The sequence below is a fragment of the Rhincodon typus genome, chromosome 5, assembly GCF_021869965.1.
Source record: "Rhincodon typus isolate 14 chromosome 5, sRhiTyp1.1, whole genome shotgun sequence".
In the NCBI taxonomy this organism is placed as follows: Eukaryota; Metazoa; Chordata; class Chondrichthyes; order Orectolobiformes; family Rhincodontidae; genus Rhincodon; species Rhincodon typus.
The window spans coordinates 11,565,633-11,573,173 of NC_063336.1; the positions used below are offsets into that span (position 1 = coordinate 11,565,633).

Sequence of the window (7,541 nt, forward strand, 5' to 3'; positions counted from 1 at the left end):
GTGTGTCTGTGTGTGTGCATTTGTGTGTTTGTGTCTGTGTGTGTGTGTTTTTTGATTATACGATGAGGTAATTTGCTGTGCAATAGAAAGTCTGCCAATCTCCTAATCAGAGCTTGTCTGATGGTCACATTTCCTCCTATCTCTAGCCTTTCAACCTCTCTTCAATCCTGAACTTCCCATTTAGGCTTCACTGTGCAACCCAACACAGTCACCCCCACAGTTGCTTCCCTGTTTTAAATTTGTCTCCCGCTGTCAACTCGTTCATTCCTACAGCCTCAGAACAATCTCGTCCGTACTGATCTCACTCAAATCATTTCTTTTGGTTACCTGAGATGATGTGTTCCAATATCATGAAGCTAAACTTGCTGCCCCATTGCTGCTTTCATACAATCTTTCCCAACCATAACTGTGATCCTCATTAAGATGTGCAAATCAGAAGTAATTAAGGGCTTGATGCAATGCAAGAGAGAGAGGAAAAACACTTTCATTGATAGAGTCATAGAGATACACAGCACAGAAACAAACCCTTTGGTGCAACTTGTCCATGCCAACCAGATATCCTAAATTAATCTAGCCCCATTTGCGAGCATTTGATCCATATCCCTCTAAGCCCTTCCTATTCATATACCCATCCAGATGCCTTTTAAATTTCATAATTGTACCAGCCTCAACTATTTCCTCTGGCAGCTCATTCCATCCACATACCACCCTCTGTGTGAAAAAGTCACTCCCTTTTAAATCTTTCCCCGCTCACCTTAAACCTATGCCCTCCTAGTTTTGGACTCCCCTACCCCGTGGAAAATACCTCGTCTATTTACCCTATCCATGCCCCTCATGATTTTATAAACCTCTATAAGGTCACCCCTAAGCCTCTGACGCTCCATGGAAAATAGCCCCAGACTATTCAGCCTCTTCCCTACAGCTCAAACCCTCCAAACCTGGCAACATCCTTGTAAATCTTTTCTGAACCCTTTCAACTTTCACAGCATCCTTCTAAATAGTGCTTCTCACCTCTGGATGTTATAAAGGGAAGGTGGTGACCTATGGTGTTATCACTAGGCTATTAATGCAGAGACCCAGGTAATGTCCAAGTTCAAATCCTGCAATGGTAGATGGAGGAATTTGAATTCAACAGTTAGGGGAAAAAGAGAATCAGGAATTTGGAGTCTAATGATGACCGTGAAACTGTTGATGATCCATCTGGTCAGCCATCCTTCCTAGTCTGACCTACAAGTGATCCCAGGCAACATTTCAATGTGGTTGACTGCTTGAAAAAAAGTGATGCCCACACCCTGTGAATGAAGAAAGCCTTTGCAGTCAAGTTTTTTTTAAATGTGATTGCAAATTAGCACACACATAGCTCTCAGAAACAGTGAAATAAATGATCTCCTGTTAAAACGGTGTTGGTTGAGGAGCCAAGTACCAGATAATTCCCTTAGGTGTCCAGATGGAAAAGATGGTGGGAAGTTGATTGCAAATTAAAGCACACACCACTCATGGGTTAAGAGACAACAAGGTGCAGGGCTGGATGAACACAGCAGGCCAAGCAGCATCATAGGAGCAGAGCGGCTGACGTTTCGGGCCTAGACCCTTCATCAGAACTCATGGGTTAATGTCCTTTTAATGGGTGGAAAGTCATTTGCAGCTAATTCCCAGGTTCATGTTCGACCATTTCTTCCTCACTAAGCTCTGAGGCAGGGTGCCAAAGAGAAAAGTCTTCCCAATGTCTTCCATCCATTGACAATGGGAGGCAACGGCCTCATGGTATTATTACTGGACTGTCAACCCAGAGACCCAGATAATGTTCTGGGGACCCAGGTTTGAATCCCGCCATGGCAGATGGTGGAATTTGAATTCAATAAATGTCTGGAAGTAAGAGTCTAATGATGACTGTGAATCCATTGTTGATTGTTGGGAAAAACCCATCTGGTTCACTAATGCCCTTTAAGGAAGGAAACTGCCATCCTTACCTGGTCTGGCCTACATGTGACTCCAGACCCACAGCAATGTGGTTGACTCTTAACTACCCTCTGGGCAATTTGGGATGGGCAATAAATGCTGTCTAGCCAGCAACACCTTTGCCCTGTGAATGAATAAAAAAAAATTGTCCTTGTTGCTTCTAGAATTTATGTACAACCCCACTTCCCGCCCGAGATGGTCTTTCTTATGTATTTTACACCACGTCTATCTATGTGAAATAGTTCAGTCTGGGTGTTGAAGTATCCTTGGGGCAGTCACTTTAGTTTGCACCACAGAATTTAGTTGGGAAGCAGGTGGCAAAACTTTTGAAGGAGATGTTTATTTCCATTTTACTACCTCTCAGCTAAGCCTACCGTCTTTATATCAAACAAACCAGCAGGGGAAACAGGAAGAGGATCCTCTCTGTTATAGTCAGATTTGAGCAGAAGGGCCTGGCAACAGCTGGCCAGCAATCCAAAGATCACTGTGAGGTTGACCTTTGGCACTTTAGCTCAGCATGGGTCAAATGTCTTCCAGAGAGGTAGAAGAAAGCAAACTAGGGCAGGGCAATAGGGAGGGGTCAGCTCCGAGCGTGACGCACTGCCACCATTAGAGAAGCAAAGACAGAGGGTGCAAATGGCACAATGAGTTACTAACTCGAACTCATCGCATGGACTTCACACAGTCACCTTTCCCCAGCCCCACCCCCACACTTCTGTCAATGGGAAAACAAATGTGCCCTTGGCTGTACTGTTAGGAAGGGGACGTCGAGCCCCACTGATCATTAAAATTGAAACACAAGCCCCCAATCTGTTACGGCGGGAGTAGAGGTCCCCTTCAAATAATTAACCTGAAACACCCAGAGAAGCTCGCCTCACCTCGTCTAATCTTTTAAATGGAGAAGGGGAGGTTAAATGAAAGAAAATCCCTAATATTCACTTTGTAAGTAACCAGTAACAATTTTTTTATTTAACCCTAATAGTGAACAAGTAGACAGAATTACTAACAAACCGAACGCTTCCCTCTTGACTACAAACTATTCCCTAACTGAACTAAATTCTACTGGTATGCTGTTCCAATAAACACAATTCACGCTTATATAAACCAAAGTAATAAGAAAATAAATTTAGTCTGTCAAAATCTACATGCGTTTCTTCTGCTGCTCTCAAGTCATAAACACCTTTCTTCCACTGATCCAGCTGTCAGGCATGTTCTCTCTGTGAAGTCTTCTGTGAGGACTCTTAGCTAGAAGTGTTGCGGTACTTTTATGGATAGACTGTGCTTTCTTAGAAAGCTCAGCAATTCCTTGTGAGAGCTACATGCTTATGTCTCAGATGGCGGTTCACTCTCCCACCAATTTTCAAAAACCCTCTCCTTATATACCTTGGATGACATCTCAACTTTCTTACAATAGCATTGGTCTGAAGTTGTCAAAAACCATCAGGTTTAAGTTCAATTGGCTTTCAATCACTAAGTGCTTGGTTTAAATCAATTGGCTGATTTTCAAGCTAGTTACCAAAACACCATAAGGTTTCCAGTCACACAGCGAAGTGATATATGTTTCCATTTTGAAACTGGTTGTACATCTTCAGTCACATACAGACACATTTCTTTTTCTGTATAAAATCTCTAAGCTTAGAAAAGCACTTTACCTCTTAATGGAGCCATACGCTATTCTCCCTTACAATTTTTTTTTTACAAACAAATTCTAGCTTCCTGCCTTCCAATTCAAGATTACTGTACAAACTTCATAACAGTACCATATTTGTTGACTCTTGATTGTCAGTCAAGTGGCAATATTTGGTATCCTATATACGTTATAGACCCACATCAGATATTTCCAAATAAAGTGTTCAATTGTTTTTTAAAAATATTGCAATTCTCACACCAGCCTTGCTTCATTTGCACATCACTTTTAAATCTGTGCCCTCTCATTCTTGTTCTTTTCATGAGCGAAAACGTCTAATCAAATCTCTTCTTAGCTTTTGTCCCTCTGACGAGAACAGTCCTGACTTCTCTCGATTCCTGATAACTGAAGTTTCTCATTCCCGGAGTCATTACTATGAGCTGCTTCTACATTCTCGCCAATGCACTCACATCCTCCCTATAATGTGGCACTCACAACTGTACGCAGTATTCCAACGGAGTCCTGACAGGTGTCTATCCTTCATAACACCCCACTATATTCTTCCGTTCCCTGTGGGCTTGTTCAACATCAGCTCCTTGCTCTTGTCATCAGTGTCCCAGCACATAAAGTGATTAATCATTCATAAAATCAGTGAATTTAATTAAAGTTCTACAGGGTTAAGGTGTTTCTCTTCTGCAAAGCCCAGAGGGCTGGCAAAGTTAACTGATTTCCCCTCCAGTCTTAAGCACCGCAGTATTAGGATTGTCAGCAAAGGACATTGGGGAGAAGAAAACTGAAGCAAACACAGCCAGGCAGAGCTGGGTAAGTGTTTGTGGGGTCGGGCATTGTTACAGGAGCCTGCACAACGACCTTGCCACTACTCCCACTCCCTTAACTACCTTTCATAACACCCCATGAGCCCACTCAGCTCCCTGCGAGCTTGTTTTGGTTGGGGGGGGGGCGGCGTTACAAAAATGCAGCAGGGGTAGTAGCAGAATGTAGCCGCAATCTCATTCCCTCAGGATTTCTGTGAAGCATTCACTCTCCCAGGTCTCCACATTCCATGGAAAGCATGGGAACTGCATGCTCTCTTAATACCAGACATTCTCTCAGGTCTCCTCACACATCCAGGAATTGCTGGGAACTGAGAATGAAAGATGTTTTTTTCATTGCTGTTGCTGTGTTTTTTTTAGCCCGAGCCACCAATAAACACATTTTGTTTTCATTCAGGCACCCTTCTGAGAGGTCTATTTTCTCCTCTCTTTCCATCGATTGTCAGAACATTCCCCACTTTTATTTCAAATCACGGCGGGGCGCTTTTGATCCCGAATTTCACGGGAAAGTTTTTATTTTTCATCTCTCCCCTGACCTTTAACCTGCTGCTGACCCTTTGTCACCTCTGAGCAGTGAAAAGTAAGCCTGCCACTGGCTTTAATATTGTGGGATTGGCCGGGAATTTTTGGAAAAAGGAGTAGAAGGCGCTGAAACCGGTCAGGGGCTGCTTTTTTAAAAAAAAAACATGTGAAAGAGTAGTGGTTAGCTGGTACTGTTTTCATGGGACAATTAAATTGGCAAGTTATCAATGGGATCTATGAACTCACTAATAATCATTCATATTCCTTTCACTCCCTAAGTGGTGGAAACACACCAAGGCAATTTCCTCAGAGATAGCAAGAACTGCCAATGCTGGAGTCAGAGATAACGTGGTGTGGAGCTGGAGGAACACAGCAGGCCAAGCAGCATCAGACGAGCAGGAAAGTTGACGTTTCGGGTCAGCACCCTTCTTCAGCAAACCTTTTTCTGATTTTTCTGAAGAAGGGTCCCATCCCGAAACGTCAGCTTTCCTGATGCTGCCTGGCCTGCTGTGTTCCTCCAGCTCCACACTGCGTAAAGGCAATTTCCTCATTTTCTTTTCGGGTATTTCGACCCCGCTGTCTGGGTCAGCATCTCTTTCTGGTCCCTAGTTGCCCTGGAGATGCTGATGGTGCGCTGCCATCTTGAACAGTTGCAGTCCATGTGCTGTAGGTCGACCCACGATGCTGTCAGGAAGGGACTGTCAAGATGTTGACCCAGTGACACTGAAGGAACAGTCATATATCTCCAAGTTGGCACGGTGTGATGGCTCAGTAGTCAGCATTACAACCTTCACAGTACCAGGGACCCGGCTCTGATTCCACCCTCGGGTGACTGTGCGGAGTTTTACATATCCTCCCTGTGTCTGTGTGGGTTTCCTCTGGGAGCTCTGGTTTTCTTCAACAATGCAAAGATGTACAAGTTAGTTAGATTGGCCATGGTGGATCGCTGCGTAGTGTCCATGGGGATGGGTTAGCCATGGGAAGTGCAAGGTTAGAGGGATAGGGTAGGGGTTTGGGTCTGGGTGGGATGCTCATTGGAGGGTCAGTGAGGATCTAGTGGGCTGAATTGCTTCTCTCTGCATTGTAGGGATTCTATGAGTGTGGCTTGGAGGGGAAATTGCAGGTCATGTTTCTGCTGGGTGGGTTTGGAAAGTTCTGTCAGAGTATCCTTGGTGAGTTGCTGCAGACAGTACACACTGCTGCCCCTGTGCGTTGCAGGTTGGGGTTTGGGGTCTGGATGTTGATGGTGGCTGATGGGATGCAAGCAAGATGTTTGGAAGCATTAAAAGTGCATCCAGTAGGGACAGCCCTGATGAAGTGACTCCCAGGGATATTGTAGAAATGATGTCCCCCTGTGAATTCTGTGCCTTGTTGGGAGTACTCAACTTGAAACGTTAGCTTGTTTTCTCATGGATGCTGCCCGACCCGCTGTGATCTCCACCAATTTTTGTTTTCAGTGCAGATTCCGACATCTGCAATAGTTAGCTCCTAGACTGTAGAATCGCCCTTGCCATGCTGTTGGAAAACTGGAGAGTGGCAGGAACGTAAAGAGTTACATTCAGACAAAAGTTAATACAAAATTGAGTTCTGCTGCCAGTGTAGAGTAACAAACTGCTAATTCGTTTAACAGAACTGCTCCCAGGATGCTAATTTTAAATATGGCTTCTGCATTTAGGTCATGTCAGGCAAAAGACTCAAACCCTTCAATTCCAGAATTCTGGCAGTCTTTTCGTTCTCAGTATATTCCCCTTTTCCCAGCCCGTACTACACATTTTCCTTCCTCGGACTGTCTTGCTTCTGTCCTGGAGAAGAGGATAACTGCTTGGCTCAAATGGCTGCATGTCTGATGCCAAGAGGCAGTACAGGTTTTCAAATATCATCAGCTGATACAGCAACGCAGTGAACAGCAGCGTTATCCAATCTTGCCCATCCAAAAAAATACTCTGCACTTGCCCTAACCATCCACCGATGTGAATCAGGAATGGGGAATAAAGCTTCAGAACTTCCTGGCCTATTTGACGTGGGGCCAAACTGTAATTTTCCAGAAGGTACAATGGCAGTAAGAACAAACAGAAAGCAGGGCTTGATTAGAAGTTAATAGTTTGGTTGTTATAGAAAAAACTAGTTGACATTATTGACCAGGCAGCGGATCTCCATTTGTGCACGAGGGAAATATAAATGGATTCCTACAAATGTCTGTCCTTGTCATTAATGGGAAATTCATGTCCATACTCCATTAGGTTCCTGCATCCATTATTCCATATTTAACCCATCTGAAACCCTCAATCAGATTCCAATCTGTAACCACACCCAGATATCCAGTATTCTATATATAAACCATCTGAACCCCTCCATTAGATTCCAGTCTGTAATCTCTACAGGTACCCATTATTCTATATAAATCATCTGAACCCCTGGATTAGATTCCAATCTGTAATCACTCCCAGGTATCCATTATTCTATATACAAACCATGTGAACCCCTCAATTAGATTCCAGTCTGTAATCTCTCCCAGGGATCCATTATTCTACATATAAACCATGTGAACCCCTTAATTAGATTCCAGTCTGTAATCTCTCCCAGGGATCCATTATTCTATA

General features: G+C 43.9%; 1 protein-coding gene across 1 annotated transcript in view; it reads left to right on the forward strand.

Moving 5' to 3' along the window:
* Positions 1-7,541, forward strand: part of LOC109922617 (disheveled-associated activator of morphogenesis 2-like) — a 315,937-nt gene that overhangs the window by 307,807 nt on the left and 589 nt on the right. The gene's annotated exons all lie outside the window — the stretch shown is intronic.